This window comes from Electrophorus electricus, chromosome 2 (genome assembly GCF_041902795.1).
Source record: "Electrophorus electricus isolate QZ-2024a chromosome 2, ASM4190279v1, whole genome shotgun sequence".
Lineage (NCBI taxonomy): Eukaryota > Metazoa > Chordata > Actinopteri > Gymnotiformes > Gymnotidae > Electrophorus > Electrophorus electricus.
The window spans coordinates 5,404,000-5,421,911 of NC_137498.1; the positions used below are offsets into that span (position 1 = coordinate 5,404,000).

At 39.2% G+C, this 17,912-nt stretch overlaps 6 non-coding genes across 6 annotated transcripts; all 6 read right to left on the reverse strand.

The window, feature by feature from the left end:
• Nucleotides 1-5,832: 5,832 nt before the first annotated feature.
• Nucleotides 5,833-5,905, reverse strand: trnav-aac (transfer RNA valine (anticodon AAC)). The gene has a single exon. It is a non-coding gene; the product is annotated as a tRNA-Val (tRNA).
• A 2,202-nt stretch (nt 5,906-8,107) lies between these two features.
• trnav-aac (transfer RNA valine (anticodon AAC)) lies at nt 8,108-8,180 on the reverse strand. Its single transcript has one exon. It is a non-coding gene; the product is annotated as a tRNA-Val (tRNA).
• Nucleotides 8,181-10,373: 2,193 nt separating this feature from the next.
• On the reverse strand, nt 10,374-10,446 carry trnav-aac (transfer RNA valine (anticodon AAC)). Its single transcript has one exon. It is a non-coding gene; the product is annotated as a tRNA-Val (tRNA).
• A 2,202-nt stretch (nt 10,447-12,648) lies between these two features.
• On the reverse strand, nt 12,649-12,721 carry trnav-aac (transfer RNA valine (anticodon AAC)). The gene has a single exon. It is a non-coding gene; the product is annotated as a tRNA-Val (tRNA).
• A 2,202-nt stretch (nt 12,722-14,923) lies between these two features.
• trnav-aac (transfer RNA valine (anticodon AAC)) lies at nt 14,924-14,996 on the reverse strand. The gene has a single exon. It is a non-coding gene; the product is annotated as a tRNA-Val (tRNA).
• Nucleotides 14,997-17,198: 2,202 nt separating this feature from the next.
• On the reverse strand, nt 17,199-17,271 carry trnav-aac (transfer RNA valine (anticodon AAC)). Its single transcript has one exon. It is a non-coding gene; the product is annotated as a tRNA-Val (tRNA).
• Nucleotides 17,272-17,912: the final 641 nt, after the last annotated feature.

Genomic DNA, 17,912 nt, shown 5'->3' on the forward strand with positions numbered 1-17,912 from the left:
CACAATTGTAATTTTCAGAAATATCTGATTCAAACTGTCAGAAAAAAATGCTGTTTAGCTGAAAGGGAACCCTCTAGTCCGACCTACACATCAGTCCAAACTGGTGGTCCTGGAAAATTGTAGGTTCTGTTCTTGCTTTCTAAACCTATGTAGCAGGGCCGTGTGAGCTCTTCACTGCTTAAGGCCATAAAAACCGAAGATCTCTTTCTTTGCAGTCCCAATAGTTGTCCTCAGAACCTCACTCCTCTCAATTCTACCTTGAAGTCATGAACAGTATTTCCTTTTTTTACCATTTTGAGTGCAGTTAAATAGCAGCTCAGCTGCAGTTCCATGATGCTGAGTTTAAGTTGATTTCCCTGTGCAGTTCTTTAGCCTCGCCTGCCCATGCTTCCCTTTGTTCCAACCATTTTATACAGTAAACACCAAAAATGGATGAAAGAGAAATGCTTCTGCACAGTATGGAAGCTGGGACATGTGACCTGGAAAGCAAATGCAATGACCACTACTCTAGACAAATCAAGAGAGTTCAAGATCTATATCAATCAATAATGATCCCCCAAAAAGGTCTTTTAGTCAACAGGATTTATGACAAAATGATGTTGCGATTAGACAAGGAGCTTGGTGCCTCAGTCTGAGGACCTAAAGGGCAAACCGCACAAAGAGTCTCCCAGTTGATACACTGCTTACAAAAAGCACGTGCCCAACTACTGTGCTATCAAGAGGGATGTTTCTGCCAGGTATGGAACAGAGGACCTTTCTCGTGTTAGGCGAACACGCTGAGCACTACACTACAGAAACCACTTTAAAATGCTTCTTTGCCTCTCCAGCTTTTGCTCATTTTTGGGGCTTGAAAATCATAGCTTTAAATCTGGCTAAGCAGTATGACTTCTCAAGCATTAGGATGAAAATTCAGACAACCCCACCAAAGTTCTCTTGTTTCCTACCCTTCGAGAAACAGACTGTTGCTAACTAGGCATAATATGAAGAGTTTTACTTTATCTCTGTAGTTCTCTCATTGGCATTTAGAGCATAACCTATTGCACAAATTGTGTATGCTTGATATTGCCTTGCAAGGATTTGTTCTTTGCCATAGACTTGATGAAAGTAACTTTTAAATTTCAGCTAATTAGCATAACCTCTGTTAGGAAACAAAATGAGAACACACTCACTGAAGTTTATGCTTGAAAGACTTGAATTAGCACAGCCATTATGCTAAGAATTTTAATTAATCAGCTTGCCCATTAATTAAGGAGCCTGACATTTCTCTGTGAAGAACTGCTCTCCATTCAATTGAAAGGACAGCAGTTACACATCTACCAAGAGCTGTGTGCCTGCCTGGTATCGAGCCAGGGACCTTTCGCGTGTGAGGCAAACGTGATAACCACTACACTACAGAAACCCTACAGCACCGGCCGTTCAGGATCAGCCCAGCATTTCCTCCTTTTTGGTGCCTGCAAGGCATAGTTTAAAAACTGGCTTGAATTGTCTTCTCCCCGTTAGGACGCAAAATTCAATCCCACCAAGCAATGTTTTCTTGTTTCATTGCCTTTGAGAGACAGAATGTTACTCCCTAGGAATAATATGAAGAGCTTTACCGGATCACTGTAGGCTTATTCATTGGCATGGAAAGCAGTCCCTAGTGCACAAATTCTGCATCATTAACATTGCTTTGCATAGATTTTAATTGTCAGGAGACTATAAGGATGTTACTTTTAAGAATTTGCTAAGTAGCATAACTTATCTCTGTTAGGAGATCAAATGCAGATGCACTCGTGGAGTTTCTGTTTTGTTTAATTTTGTTTGAAATACATGGATTAGCACAACCATCATGCTACAATGAGTTTTACATCATCCCTGTGACAATTGAAATCAGCCTTAAACACAGCTCCTAAAGCACAGTCCTTGCATCACCGGAGGACAAGCCTGCTGCATATATTGACTTTCTCGGTTTGCAAATGGAGACAGTGATGGGATATTTTTTTCCAACAGAGAAGCTACTCTTTATGTCCATACTAAGATGCTAGTAATCTTCTGATCTTGAAATTTCCATTTTGCACAATGTAGAACCAAGTTGCAGACGAAGAGGTTAGGGATTTCACATGCGTTATAGTGCCGGAGTTTGGAGTACAGGACTTGGAGAACTCAATTGGAGTAACTAGGGAGTTCAGAAAATCATTTCCCTCTGCTGCAAGAAGGCCATTCGATTCCCTGGTGTCTACTTCAAATAGAAGACACAGAAACCAAAGAACCAGCTAATGTTTCTGCTCAGCTTCAATTCAAGGTCCTTTCACACATAATGCAAACGTGATGACCAATTCACTACAGACACCATGCAAAAATGCCTTGATGCAGTATGGTATCACTGCAATTTCAGAACAATTTTTTCACCAGCTCATCCCCAAAACTGAAAATGTGTGCAAATTATTTAGGAGAAAGAATGAACATCATTTATGCCAAAACCTTTCATATTTGGAAGTTCACAAATAGCTGCCATTTTATGCAAATTTCGTGGGTATGTTGGATGGCCTAAAATGCATTTCATGAGCAGACGTAACTAAAATTCAAATGGTTCACAATTGTAATTTTCAGAAATATCTGATTCAAACTGTCAGAAAAAAATGCTGTTTAGCTGAAAGGGAACCCTCTAGTCCGACCTACACATCAGTCCAAACTGGTGGTCCTGGAAAATTGTAGGTTCTGTTCTTGCTTTCTAAACCTATGTAGCAGGGCCGTGTGAGCTCTTCACTGCTTAAGGCCATAAAAACCGAAGATCTCTTTCATTGCAGTCCCAATAGTTGTCCTCAGAACCTCACTCCTCTCAATTCTACCTTGAAGTCATGAACAGTATTTCCTTTTTTTTACCATTTTGAGTGCAGTTAAATAGCAGCTCAGCTGCAGTTCCATGATGCTGAGTTTAAGTTGATTTCCCTGTGCAGTTCTTTAGCCTCGCCTGCCCATGCTTCCCTTTGTTCCAACCATTTTATACAGTAAACACCAAAAATGGATGAAAGAGAAATGCTTCTGCACAGTATGGAAGCTGGGACATGTGACCTGGAAAGCAAATGCAATGACCACTACTCTAGACAAATCAAGAGAGTTCAAGATCTATATCAATCAATAATGATCCCCCTAAAAGGTCTTTTAGTCAACAGGATTTATGACAAAATGATGTTGCGATTAGACAAGGAGCTTGGTGCCTCAGTCTGAGGACCTAAAGGGCAAACCGCACAAAGAGTCTCCCAGTTGATACACTGCTTACAAAAAGCACGTGCCCAACTACTGTGCTATCAAGAGGGATGTTTCTGCCAGGTATGGAACAGAGGACCTTTCTCGTGTTAGGCGAACATGCTGAGCACTACACTACAGAAACCACTTTAAAATGCTTCTTTGCCTCTCCAGCTTTTGCTCATTTTTGGGGCTTGAAAATCATAGCTTTAAATCTGGCTAAGCAGTATGACTTCTCAAGCATTAGGATGAAAATTCAGACAACCCCACCAAAGTTCTCTTGTTTCCTACCCTTCGAGAAACAGACTGTTGCTAACTAGGCATAATATGAAGAGTTTTACTTTATCTCTGTAGTTCTCTCATTGGCATTTAGAGCATAACCTATTGCACAAATTGTGTATGCTTGATATTGCCTTGCAAGGATTTGTTCTTTGCCATAGACTTGATGAAAGTAACTTTTAAATTTCAGCTAATTAGCATAACCTCTGTTAGGAAACAAAATGAGAACACACTCACTGAAGTTTATGCTTGAAAGACTTGAATTAGCACAGCCATTATGCTAAGAATTTTAATTAATCAGCTTGCCCATTAATTAAGGAGCCTGACATTTCTCTGTGAAGAACTGCTCTCCATTCAATTGAAAGGACAGCAGTTACACATCTACCAAGAGCTGTGTGCCTGCCTGGTATCGAGCCAGGGACCTTTCGCGTGTGAGGCAAACGTGATAACCACTACACTACAGAAACCCTACAGCACCGGCCGTTCAGGATCAGCCCAGCATTTCCTCCTTTTTGGTGCCTGCAAGGCATAGTTTAAAAACTGGCTTGAATTGTCTTCTCCCCGTTAGGACGCAAAATTCAATCCCACCAAGCAATGTTTTCTTGTTTCATTGCCTTTGAGAGACAGAATGTTACTCCCTAGGAATAATATGAAGAGCTTTACCGGATCACTGTAGGCTTATTCATTGGCATGGAAAGCAGTCCCTAGTGCACAAATTCTGCATCATTAACATTGCTTTGCATAGATTTTAATTGTCAGGAGACTATAAGGATGTTACTTTTAAGAATTAGCTAAGTAGCATAACTTATCTCTGTTAGGAGATCAAATACAGATGCACTCGTGGAGTTTCTGTTTTGTTTAATTTTGTTTGAAATACATGGATTAGCACACTCATCATGCTACAATGAGTTTTACATCATCCCTGTGACAATTGAAATCAGCCTTAAACACAGCTCCTAAAGCACAGTCCTTGCATCACCGGAGCACAAGTGTGCTGCAAATATTGACTTTCTAAGTTTGCAAATAGAGCCCCAACAGAGAAACTACTCTTTATGTCCATACTAAGATGATAGTAATCTTCTGATCTTGAAATTTTAATTTTGCACAATGTGGAACCAAGTTGCAGAAGAAGACGTTGGGGATTTCACATGAGTTATAGTGCCAGATTTTGGAGTACAGGAATTGGAGACTCAATCGGAGTAACTAGGGAGTTCAAAAAATCTTTTCACTCTGCTGCAAGAAGGCCATTTGATTCCCTGATGTCTACTTCAAATACAAGAGTCAGAAACCAAAGAACCAACTACTGTTTCTGCTCAGCTTCAATTCAAGGACCTTTTACGTATAATGCAAAGGTGATGACCACTTCACTACAGAAATCATGCAGACTCCTTGATGCAGTATGGTATCAATGCACTTTCAGAACAATCTTTTCACCAACTCATACCCAAAACTGATAATGAGTGCAAGTTATTGAGTAAAAGAATGAATAACATTTATGCCAAAACCTTTCATATTTGCAAGTTCACAAATAGCTGCCATTTTACGCAAATTTAGTGGGTATGTTGGATGGCCTAAAATGCTAATAAAGAGCAGATGTAAATAAAATTCAAATGGTTCACAATTCCAATTTTTCAGAAATATCTTATTCAAACTTGCAGAAAAAATATTGGATAGCTGACAGGAAACCCTCTAGTCCGAGCGACACTTCAGTCCAAACTGGTGGTCCTGGAAAATGGTAGGTTCTGTTCTGGCTTTCTAAACTTATGCAGCAGGGACATGTGAGATCTTCACTGCTTAAGGCCATAAAACCCGAAGATCTCTTTCTTTGCAGTCCCAATAGTTGTGCTCAGAACCTCACTCCTCTCAATTGTACTTTGAAGTCATGAACAGTATTGCCTTCTTTTAACGTTTTGAATACAGTTAAAAAGCAGCTCAGCTGCAGTTCCATGATGGTGAGTTTAAGTTGATTTCCCTGTGCAGTTCTTTAGCCTCGCCTGCCCATGCTTCCCTTTGTTCCAACTATTTCAAACAGCTAAAATGGATGAGAAATGCTTCTGCACAGTATATAAGCTGGGACCTGTGACCTGGAAAGCAAATGCATTGACCACTACTCTAGAAAAATCAAGAGTGTTCAACATCTATATCAATCAATAATTATACCCCCAAAAGGTCTGGTTGTTAACAGGATTTATGACAAAATGATGCTGCGATTAGACAAGGAGCTTGGCGTCTCAGTCTCAGGACCTAAAGGGCAAACTGCAAAAAGAGAACCACTTCATACACTGTTTACAAACAACAATTGCCCTACTAGTGTGCTATCAAGAGGGATGTTTCTGCCCAGTTTCGAACTGAGGACCTTTCGTGTGTTAGGCGAATGTGATGACCACTACACTACAGAAACCACTGTTAAAAGAGTCTTTGGGCTCACTCTCCAGCTTTTGCTCATTTTTGGCACTTGAAAATCATAGCTTTAAATCTGGCTAAGGAGTCTGACTTCTCAATCATTAGGATGGAAATTTTCACAACCCCACCAAAGTTCTCTTGTTTCTTACCATTTGAGGAACAGACTGTTGCTAACTAGGCATATTATGAAGAGTTTTACTTTATCTCTGTAGTTCCCTCATTGGCATATAGAGCATAACCTATTGCGCAAATTCTGTATGCTTGACATTGCCTTGCAAGGATTTTTTCTTTGCCATAGAATTGATGAAATTAACTTTTGAAATTCAGCTAATTAGCATAACCTCTGTTGGGAAACAAAATGAGAACACACTCACCAAAGTTTATGCTTCCTGTAGTAATGTTTAAGAAACTGGCTTGAATAGTCTTCACCCCATTAGGACGCAAAATTCAAACCCAGCAACCAATGTTTACTTGTTTCATTGCCTTTGAGAGACAGAATGTTACTCTCTAGGAATAATATGAAGAACTTTACCTGATCACTGGAAGCTGTTTCATTGGCATGGAAAGCAATCCCTAGTGCACAGATTCTGCATCATAAACATTGCTTTGCATGGATTTTAATTGTCAGGAGACTAGAAGGAATTTACTTTTAAGAATTAGCTAAGTAGCATAACTTATCTCTGTTAGTAGATCAAATACAGATGCACTCGTGGTGTTTCTGTTTTGTTTACTTTTGTTTGAAATACATGGATTAGCACACCCATCATGCTACAATGAGTTTTACATCATGCCTGTGACAACTGAAATCAGCCTTAAGCACAGCTCCTAAAGCATAGTCCTTGCATCACCGGAGCACAAGTGTGCTGCATATATTGACTTTCTAAGTTTGCAAATAGAGCCCCAACAGAGAAACTACTCTTTATGTCCATACTAAGATGATAGTAATCTTCTGATCTTGAAATTTTAATTTTGCACAATGTGGAACCAAGTTGCAGAAGAAGACGTTGGGGATTTCACATGAGTTATAGTGCCAGATTTTGGAGTACAGGAATTGGAGAACTCAATCGGAGTAAGTAGGGAGTTCAAAAAATCTTTTCACTCTGCTGCAAGAAGGCCATTCGATTCCCTGATGTCTACTTCAAATAAAAGAGTCAGAAACCAAAGAACCAACTACTGTTTCTACTCAGCTTCAATTCAAGGACCTTTTACGTATAATGCAAAGGTGATGACCACTTCACTACAGAAATCATGCAAAGACTCCTTGATGCAGTATGGTATCAATGCACTTTCAGAACAATCTTTTCACCCACTCATACCCAAAACTGATAATGAGTGCAAGTTATTGAGTAAAAGAATGAATATAATTTATGCCAAAACCTTTCATATTTGCAAGTTCACAAATAGCTGCCATTTTACGCAAATTTAGTGGGTATGTTGGATGGCCTAAAATGCTAATAATGAGCAGATGTACCTAAAATTCAAATGGTTCACAAGTCCAATTTTTCAGAAATATCTGATTCAAACATGCAGAAAAAATATTGGTTAGCTGACAGGAAACCCTCTAGTCCGAGCGACACTTCAGTCCAAACTGCTGGTCCTGGAAAATGGTAGGTTCTGTTCTGGCTTTCTAAACTTATGCAGCAGGGCCATGTGAGATCTTCACTGCTTAAGGCCATAAAACCCGAAGATCTCTTTCTTTGCAGTCCCAATAGTTGTGCTCAGAACCTCACTCCTCTCAATTGTACTTTGAAGTCATGAGCAGTATTGCCTTCTTTTAACGTTTTGAATATAGTTAAAAAGCAGCTCAGCTGCAGTTCAATGATGGTGAGTTTAAGTTGATTTCCCTGTGCAGTTCTTTAGCCTCGCCTGCCCATGCTTCCCTTTGTTCCAACTATTTCAAACAGCAAAAATGGATGAGAAATGCTTCTGCACAGTATATAAGCTGGGACCTGTAACCTGGAAAGCAAATGCATTGACCACTACTCTAGAAAAATCAAGAGTGTTCAACATCTATATCAATCAATAATTATACCCCCAAAAGGTCTGGTTGTTAACAGGATTTATGACAAAATGATGCTGCGATTAGACAAGGAGCTTGGCGTCTCAGTCTCAGGACCTAAAGGGCAAACTGCAAAAAGAGAACCACTTCATACACTGTTTACAAACAACAATTGCCCCACTAGTGTGCTATCAAGAGGGATGTTTCTGCCCAGTTTCGAACTGAGGACCTTTCGCATGTTAGGGGAATGTGATGACCACTACACTACAGAAACCACTGTTAAAAGATTCTTTGGGCTCACTCTCCAGCTTTTGCTCATTTTTGGCACTTGAAAATCATAGCTTTAAATCTGGCTAAGGAGTCTGACTTCTCAATCATTAGGATGGAAATTCTCACAACCCCACCAAAGTTCTCTTGTTTCTTACCATTTGAGGAACAGACTGTTGCTAACTAGGCATATTATGAAGAGTTTTACTTTATCTCTGTAGTTCCCTCATTGGCATATAGAGCATAACCTATTGCGCAAATTCTGTATGCTTGACATTGCCTTGCAAGGATTTTTTCTTTGCCATAGAATTGATGAAATTAACTTTTGAAATTCAGCTAATTAGCATAACCTCTGTTGGGAAACAAAATGAGAACACACTCACCAAAGTTTATGCTTCCTGTAGTAATGTTTAAGAAACTGGCTTGAATTGTCTTCACCCCATTAGGACGCAAAATTCAAACCCAGCAACCAATGTTTACTTGTTTCATTGCCTTTGAGAGACAGAATGTTACTCTCTAGGAATAATATGAAGAACTTTACCTGATCACTGGAAGCTGTTTCATTGGCATGGAAAGCAATCCCTAGTGCACAGATTCTGCATCATAAACATTGCTTTGCATGGATTTTAATTGTCAGGAGACTAGAAGGAATTTACTTTTAAGAATTAGCTAAGTAGCATAACTTATCTCTGTTAGTAGATCAAATACAGATGCACTCGTGGTATTTCTGTTTTGTTTACTTTTGTTTGAAATACATGGATTAGCACACCCATCATGCTACAATGAGTTTTACATCATGCCTGTGACAATTGAAATCAGCCTTAAGCACAGCTCCTAAAGCACAGTCCTTGCATCACCGGAGCAAAAGTGTGCTGCATATATTGACTTTCTCAGTTTGCAAATAGAGCCCCAACAGAGAAACTACTCTTTATGTCCATACTAAGATGATAGTAATCTTCTGATCTTGAAATTTTAATTTTGCACAATGTGGAACCAAGTTGCAGAAGAAGACGTTGGGGATTTCACATGAGTTATAGTGCCAGATTTTGGAGTACAGGAATTGGAGAACTCAATCGGAGTAAGTAGGGAGTTCAAAAAATCTTTTCACTCTGCTGCAAGAAGGCCATTCGATTCCCTGATGTCTACTTCAAATACAAGAGTCAGAAACCCAAGAACCAACTACTGTTTCTGCTCAGCTTCAATTCAAGGACCTTTTACGTATAATGCAAAGGTGATGACCACTTCACTACAGAAATCATGCAAAGACAGCTTGATGCAGTATGGTATCAATGCACTTTCAGAACAATCTTTTCACCAACTCATACCCAAAACTGATAATGAGTGCAAGTTATTGAGTAAAAGAATGAATATAATTTATGCCAAAACCTTTCATATTTGCAAGTTCACAAATAGCTGCCATTTTACGCAAATTTAGTGGGTATGTTGGATGGCCTAAAATGCTAATAATGAGCAGATGTACCTAAAATTCAATTGGTTCACAATTCCAATTTTTCAGAAATATCTGATTCAAACTTGCAGAAAAAATATTGGATAGCTGACAGGAAACCCTCTAGTCCGAGCGACACTTCAGTCCAAACTGGTGGTCCTGGAAAATGGTAGGTTCTGTTCTGGCTTTCTAAACTTATGCAGCAGGGCCATGTGAGATCTTCACTGCTTAAGGCCATAAAACCCGAAGATCTTTTTCTTTGCAGTCCCAATAGTTGTGCTCAGAACCTCACTCATCTCAATTGTACTTTGAAGTCATGAACAGTATTGCCTTCTTTTAACGTTTTGAATACAGTTAAAAAGCAGCTCAGCTGCAGTTCCATGATGCTGAGTTTAAGTTGATTTCCCTGTGCAGTTCTTTAGCCTCACCTGCCCATGCTTCCCTTTGTTCCAACTATTTCAAACAGCAAAAATGGATGAGAAATGCTTCTGCACAGTATATAAACTGGGACCTGTGACCTGGAAAGCAAATGCATTGACCACTACTCTAGAAAAATCAAGAGTGTTCAACATCTATATCAATCAATAATTATACCCCCAAAAGGTCTGGTTGTTAACAGGATTTATGACAAAATGATGCTGCGATTAGACAAGGAGCTTGGCGTCTCAGTCTCAGGCCCTAAAGGGCAAACTGCAAAAAGAGAACCACTTCATACACACAACAATTGCCCCACTAGTGTGCTATCAAGAAGGATGTTTCTGCCCAGTTTCAAACTGAGGACCTTTCGCATGTTAGGCGAATGTGATGACCACTACACTACAGAAACCACTGTTAAAAGGTTCTTTGGGCTCACTCTCCAGCTTTTGCTCATTTTTGGCACTTGAAAATCATAGCTTTAAATCTGGCTAAGGAGTCTGACTTCTCAATCATTAGGATGGAAATTCTCACAACCCCACCAAAGTTCTCTTGTTTCTTACCATTTGAGGAACAGACTGTTGCTAACTAGGCATATTATGAAGAGTTTTACTTTATCTCTGTAGTTCCCTCATTGGCATATAGAGCATAACCTATTGCGCAAATTCTGTATGCTTGACATTGCCTTGCAAGGATTTTTTCTTTGCCATAGAATTGATGAAATTAACTTTTGAAATTCAGCTAATTAGCATAACCTCTGTTGGGAAACAAAATGAGAACACACTCACCAAAGTTTATGCTTCCTGTAGTAATGTTTAAGAAACTGGCTTGAATTGTCTTCACCCCATTAGGACGCAAAATTCAAACCCAGCAACCAATGTTTACTTGTTTCATTGCCTTTGAGAGACAGAATGTTACTCTCTAGGAATAATATGAAGAACTTTACCTGATCACTGGAAGCTGTTTCATTGGCATGGAAAGCAATCCCTAGTGCACAGATTCTGCATCATAAACATTGCTTTGCATGGATTTTAATTGTCAGGAGACTAGAAGGAATTTACTTTTAAGAATTAGCTAAGTAGCATAACTTATCTCTGTTAGTAGATCAAATACAGATGCACTCGTGGTGTTTCTGTTTTGTTTACTTTTGTTTGAAATACATGGATTAGCACACCCATCATGCTACAATGAGTTTTACATCATGCCTGTGACAATTGAAATCAGCCTTAAGCACAGCTCCTAAAGCACAGTCCTTGCATCACCGGAGCAAAAGTGTGCTGCATATATTGACTTTCTCAGTTTGCAAATAGAGCCCCAACAGAGAAACTACTCTTTATGTCCATACTAAGATGATAGTAATCTTCTGATCTTGAAATTTTAATTTTGCACAATGTGGAACCAAGTTGCAGAAGAAGACGTTGGGGATTTCACATGAGTTATAGTGCCAGATTTTGGAGTACAGGAATTGGAGAACTCAATCGGAGTAAGTAGGGAGTTCAAAAAATCTTTTCACTCTGCTGCAAGAAGGCCATTCGATTCCCTGATGTCTACTTCAAATACAAGAGTCAGAAACCCAAGAACCAACTACTGTTTCTGCTCAGCTTCAATTCAAGGACCTTTTACGTATAATGCAAAGGTGATGACCACTTCACTACAGAAATCATGCAAAGACTCCTTGATGCAGTATGGTATCAATGCACTTTCAGAACAATCTTTTCACCAACTCATACCCAAAACTGATAATGAGTGCAAGTTATTGAGTAAAAGAATGAATATAATTTATGCCAAAACCTTTCATATTTGCAAGTTCAGAAATAGCTGCCATTTTACGCAAATTTAGTGGGTATGTTGGATGGCCTAAAATGCTAATAATGAGCAGATGTACCTAAAATTCAAATGGTTCACAAGTCCAATTTTTCAGAAATATCTGATTCAAACTTGCAAAAAAAATATTGGTTAGCTGACAGGAAACCCTCTAGTCCGAGCGACACTTCAGGCCAAACTGCTGGTCCTGGAAAATGGTAGGTTCTGTTCTGGCTTTCTAAACTTATGCAGCAGGGCCATGTGAGATCTTCACTGCTTAAGGCCATAAAACCCAAAGATCTCTTTCTTTGCAGTCCCAATAGTTGTGCTCAGAACCTCACTCCTCTCAATTGTACTTTGAAGTCATGAGCAGTATTGCCTTCTTTTAACGTTTTGAATATAGTTAAAAAGCAGCTCAGCTGCAGTTCAATGATGGTGAGTTTAAGTTGATTTCCCTGTGCAGTTCTTTAGCCTCGCCTGCCCATGCTTCCCTTTGTTCCAACTATTTCAAACAGCAAAAATGGATGAGAAATGCTTCTGCACAGTATATAAGCTGGGACCTGTAACCTGGAAAGCAAATGCATTGACCACTACTCTAGAAAAATCAAGAGTGTTCAACATCTATATCAATCAATAATTATACCCCCAAAAGGTCTGGTTGTTAACAGGATTTATGACAAAATGATGCTGCGATTAGACAAGGAGCTTGGCGTCTCAGTCTCAGGACCTAAAGGGCAAACTGCAAAAAGAGAACCACTTCATACACTGTTTACAAACAACAATTGCCCCACTAGTGTGCTATCAAGAGGGATGTTTCTGCCCAGTTTCGAACTGAGGACCTTTCGCATGTTAGGGGAATGTGATGACCACTACACTACAGAAACCACTGTTAAAAGATTCTTTGGGCTCACTCTCCAGCTTTTGCTCATTTTTGGCACTTGAAAATCATAGCTTTAAATCTGGCTAAGGAGTCTGACTTCTCAATCATTAGGATGGAAATTCTCACAACCCCACCAAAGTTCTCTTGTTTCTTACCATTTGAGGAACAGACTGTTGCTAACTAGGCATATTATGAAGAGTTTTACTTTATCTCTGTAGTTCCCTCATTGGCATATAGAGCATAACCTATTGCGCAAATTCTGTATGCTTGACATTGCCTTGCAAGGATTTTTTCTTTGCCATAGAATTGATGAAATTAACTTTTGAAATTCAGCTAATTAGCATAACCTCTGTTGGGAAACAAAATGAGAACACACTCACCAAAGTTTATGCTTCCTGTAGTAATGTTTAAGAAACTGGCTTGAATTGTCTTCACCCCATTAGGACGCAAAATTCAAACCCAGCAACCAATGTTTACTTGTTTCATTGCCTTTGAGAGACAGAATGTTACTCTCTAGGAATAATATGAAGAACTTTACCTGATCACTGGAAGCTGTTTCATTGGCATGGAAAGCAATCCCTAGTGCACAGATTCTGCATCATAAACATTGCTTTGCATGGATTTTAATTGTCAGGAGACTAGAAGGAATTTACTTTTAAGAATTAGCTAAGTAGCATAACTTATCTCTGTTAGTAGATCAAATACAGATGCACTCGTGGTGTTTCTGTTTTGTTTACTTTTGTTTGAAATACATGGATTAGCACACCCATCATGCTACAATGAGTTTTACATCATGCCTGTGACAATTGAAATCAGCCTTAAGCACAGCTCCTAAAGCACAGTCCTTGCATCACCGGAGCAAAAGTGTGCTGCATATATTGACTTTCTCAGTTTGCAAATAGAGCCCCAACAGAGAAACTACTCTTTATGTCCATACTAAGATGATAGTAATCTTCTGATCTTGAAATTTTAATTTTGCACAATGTGGAACCAAGTTGCAGAAGAAGACGTTGGGGATTTCACATGAGTTATAGTGCCAGATTTTGGAGTACAGGAATTGGAGAACTCAATCGGAGTAAGTAGGGAGTTCAAAAAATCTTTTCACTCTGCTGCAAGAAGGCCATTCGATTCCCTGATGTCTACTTCAAATACAAGAGTCAGAAACCCAAGAACCAACTACTGTTTCTGCTCAGCTTCAATTCAAGGACCTTTTACGTATAATGCAAAGGTGATGACCACTTCACTACAGAAATCATGCAAAGACAGCTTGATGCAGTATGGTATCAATGCACTTTCAGAACAATCTTTTCACCAACTCATACCCAAAACTGATAATGAGTGCAAGTTATTGAGTAAAAGAATGAATATAATTTATGCCAAAACCTTTCATATTTGCAAGTTCACAAATAGCTGCCATTTTACGCAAATTTAGTGGGTATGTTGGATGGCCTAAAATGCTAATAATGAGCAGATGTACCTAAAATTCAAATGGTTCACAAGTCCAATTTTTCAGAAATATCTGATTCAAACTTGCAGAAAAAATATTGGTTAGCTGACAGGAAACCCTCTAGTCCGAGCGACACTTCAGTCCAAACTGCTGAACCTGGAAAATGGTAGGTTCTGTTCTGGCTTTCTAAACTTATGCAGCAGGGCCATGTGAGATCTTCACTGCTTAAGGCCATAAAACCCGAAGATCTCTTTCTTTGCAGTCCCAATTGTTGTGCTCAGAACCTCACTCCTCTCAATTGTACTTTGAAGTCATGAGCAGTATTGCCTTCTTTTAACGTTTTGAATATAGTTAAAAAGCAGCTCAGCTGCAGTTCAATGATGGTGAGTTTAAGTTGATTTCCCTGTGCAGTTCTTTAGCCTCGCCTGCCCATGCTTCCCTTTGTTCCAACTATTTCAAACAGCAAAAATGGATGAGAAATGCTTCTGCACAGTATATAAGCTGGGACCTGTAACCTGGAAAGCAAATGCATTGACCACTACTCTAGAAAAATCAAGAGTGTTCAACATCTATATCAATCAATAATTATACCCCCAAAAGGTCTGGTTGTTAACAGGATTTATGACAAAATGATGCTGCGATTAGACAAGGAGCTTGGCGTCTCAGTCTCAGGACCTAAAGGGCAAACTGCAAAAAGAGAACCACTTCATACACTGTTTACAAACAACAATTGCCCCACTAGTGTGCTATCAAGAGGGATGTTTCTGCCCAGTTTCGAACTGAGGACCTTTCGCATGTTAGGGGAATGTGATGACCACTACACTACAGAAACCACTGTTAAAAGATTCTTTGGGCTCACTCTCCAGCTTTTGCTCATTTTTGGCACTTGAAAATCATAGCTTTAAATCTGGCTAAGGAGTCTGACTTCTCAATCATTAGGATGGAAATTCTCACAACCCCACCAAAGTTCTCTTGTTTCTTACCATTTGAGGAACAGACTGTTGCTAACTAGGCATATTATGAAGAGTTTTACTTTATCTCTGTAGTTCCCTCATTGGCATATAGAGCATAACCTATTGCGCAAATTCTGTATGCTTGACATTGCCTTGCAAGGATTTTTTCTTTGCCATAGAATTGATGAAATTAACTTTTGAAATTCAGCTAATTAGCATAACCTCTGTTGGGAAACAAAATGAGAACACACTCACCAAAGTTTATGCTTCCTGTAGTAATGTTTAAGAAACTGGCTTGAATTGTCTTCACCCCATTAGGACGCAAAATTCAAACCCAGCAACCAATGTTTACTTGTTTCATTGCCTTTGAGAGACAGAATGTTACTCTCTAGGAATAATATGAAGAACTTTACCTGATCACTGGAAGCTGTTTCATTGGCATGGAAAGCAATCCCTAGTGCACAGATTCTGCATCATAAACATTGCTTTGCATGGATTTTAATTGTCAGGAGACTAGAAGGAATTTACTTTTAAGAATTAGCTAAGTAGCATAACTTATCTCTGTTAGTAGATCAAATACAGATGCACTCGTGGTGTTTCTGTTTTGTTTACTTTTGTTTGAAATACATGGATTAGCACACCCATCATGCTACAATGAGTTTTACATCATGCCTGTGACAATTGAAATCAGCCTTAAGCACAGCTCCTAAAGCACAGTCCTTGCATCACCGGAGCAAAAGTGTGCTGCATATATTGACTTTCTCAGTTTGCAAATAGAGCCCCAACAGAGAAACTACTCTTTATGTCCATACTAAGATGATAGTAATCTTCTGATCTTGAAATTTTAATTTTGCACAATGTGGAACCAAGTTGCAGAAGAAGACGTTGGGGATTTCACATGAGTTATAGTGCCAGATTTTGGAGTACAGGAATTGGAGAACTCAATCGGAGTAAGTAGGGAGTTCAAAAAATCTTTTCACTCTGCTGCAAGAAGGCCATTCGATTCCCTGATGTCTACTTCAAATACAAGAGTCAGAAACCCAAGAACCAACTACTGTTTCTGCTCAGCTTCAATTCAAGGACCTTTTACGTATAATGCAAAGGTGATGACCACTTCACTACAGAAATCATGCAAAGACAGCTTGATGCAGTATGGTATCAATGCACTTTCAGAACAATCTTTTCACCAACTCATACCCAAAACTGATAATGAGTGCAAGTTATTGAGTAAAAGAATGAATATAATTTATGCCAAAACCTTTCATATTTGCAAGTTCACAAATAGCTGCCATTTTACGCAAATTTAGTGGGTATGTTGGATGGCCTAAAATGCTAATAATGAGCAGATGTACCTAAAATTCAAATGGTTCACAAGTCCAATTTTTCAGAAATATCTGATTCAAACTTGCAGAAAAAATATTGGTTAGCTGACAGGAAACCCTCTAGTCCGAGCGACACTTCAGTCCAAACTGCTGAACCTGGAAAATGGTAGGTTCTGTTCTGGCTTTCTAAACTTATGCAGCAGGGCCATGTGAGATCTTCACTGCTTAAGGCCATAAAACCCGAAGATCTCTTTCTTTGCAGTCCCAATTGTTGTGCTCAGAACCTCACTCCTCTCAATTGTACTTTGAAGTCATGAGCAGTATTGCCTTCTTTTAACGTTTTGAATATAGTTAAAAAGCAGCTCAGCTGCAGTTCAATGATGGTGAGTTTAAGTTGATTTCCCTGTGCAGTTCTTTAGCCTCGCCTGCCCATGCTTCCCTTTGTTCCAACTATTTCAAACAGCAAAAATGGATGAGAAATGCTTCTGCACAGTATATAAGCTGGGACCTGTAACCTGGAAAGCAAATGCATTGACCACTACTCTAGAAAAATCAAGAGTGTTCAACATCTATATCAATCAATAATTATACCCCCGAAAGGTCTGGTTGTTAACAGGATTTATGACAAAATGATGCTGCGATTAGACAAGGAGCTTGGCGTCTCAGTCTCAGGACCTAAAGGGCAAACTGCAAAAAGACAACCACTTCATACACTGTTTACAAACAACAATTGCCCTACTAGTGTGCTATCAAGAGGGATGTTTCTGCCCAGTTTCGAACTGAGGACCTTTCGCGTGTTAGGCGAATGTGATGACCACTACACTACAGAAACCACTGTTAAAAGAGTCTTTGGGCTCACTCTCCAGCTTTTGCTCATTTTTGGCACTTGAAAATCATAGCTTTAAATCTGGCTAAGGAGTCTGACTTCTCAATCATTAGGATGGAAATTCTCACAACCCCACCAAAGTTCTCTTGTTTCTTACCATTTGAGGAACAGACTGTTGCTAACTAGGCATATTATGAAGAGTTTTACTTTATCTCTGTAGTTCCCTCATTGGCATATAGAGCATAACCTATTGCGCAAATTCTGTATGCTTGACATTGCCTTGCAAGGATTTTTTCTTTGCCATAGAATTGATGAAATTAACTTTTGAAATTCAGCTAATTAGCATAACCTCTGTTGGGAAACAAAATGAGAACACACTCACCAAAGTTTATGCTTCCTGTAGTAATGTTTAAGAAACTGGCTTGAATTGTCTTCACCCCATTAGGACGCAAAATTCAAACCCAGCAACCAATGTTTACTTGTTTCATTGCCTTTGAGAGACAGAATGTTACTCTCTAGGAATAATATGAAGAACTTTACCTGATCACTGGAAGCTGTTTCACTGGCATGGAAAGCAATCCCTAGTGCACAGATTCTGCATCATAAACATTGCTTTGCATGGATTTTAATTGTCAGGAGACTAGAAG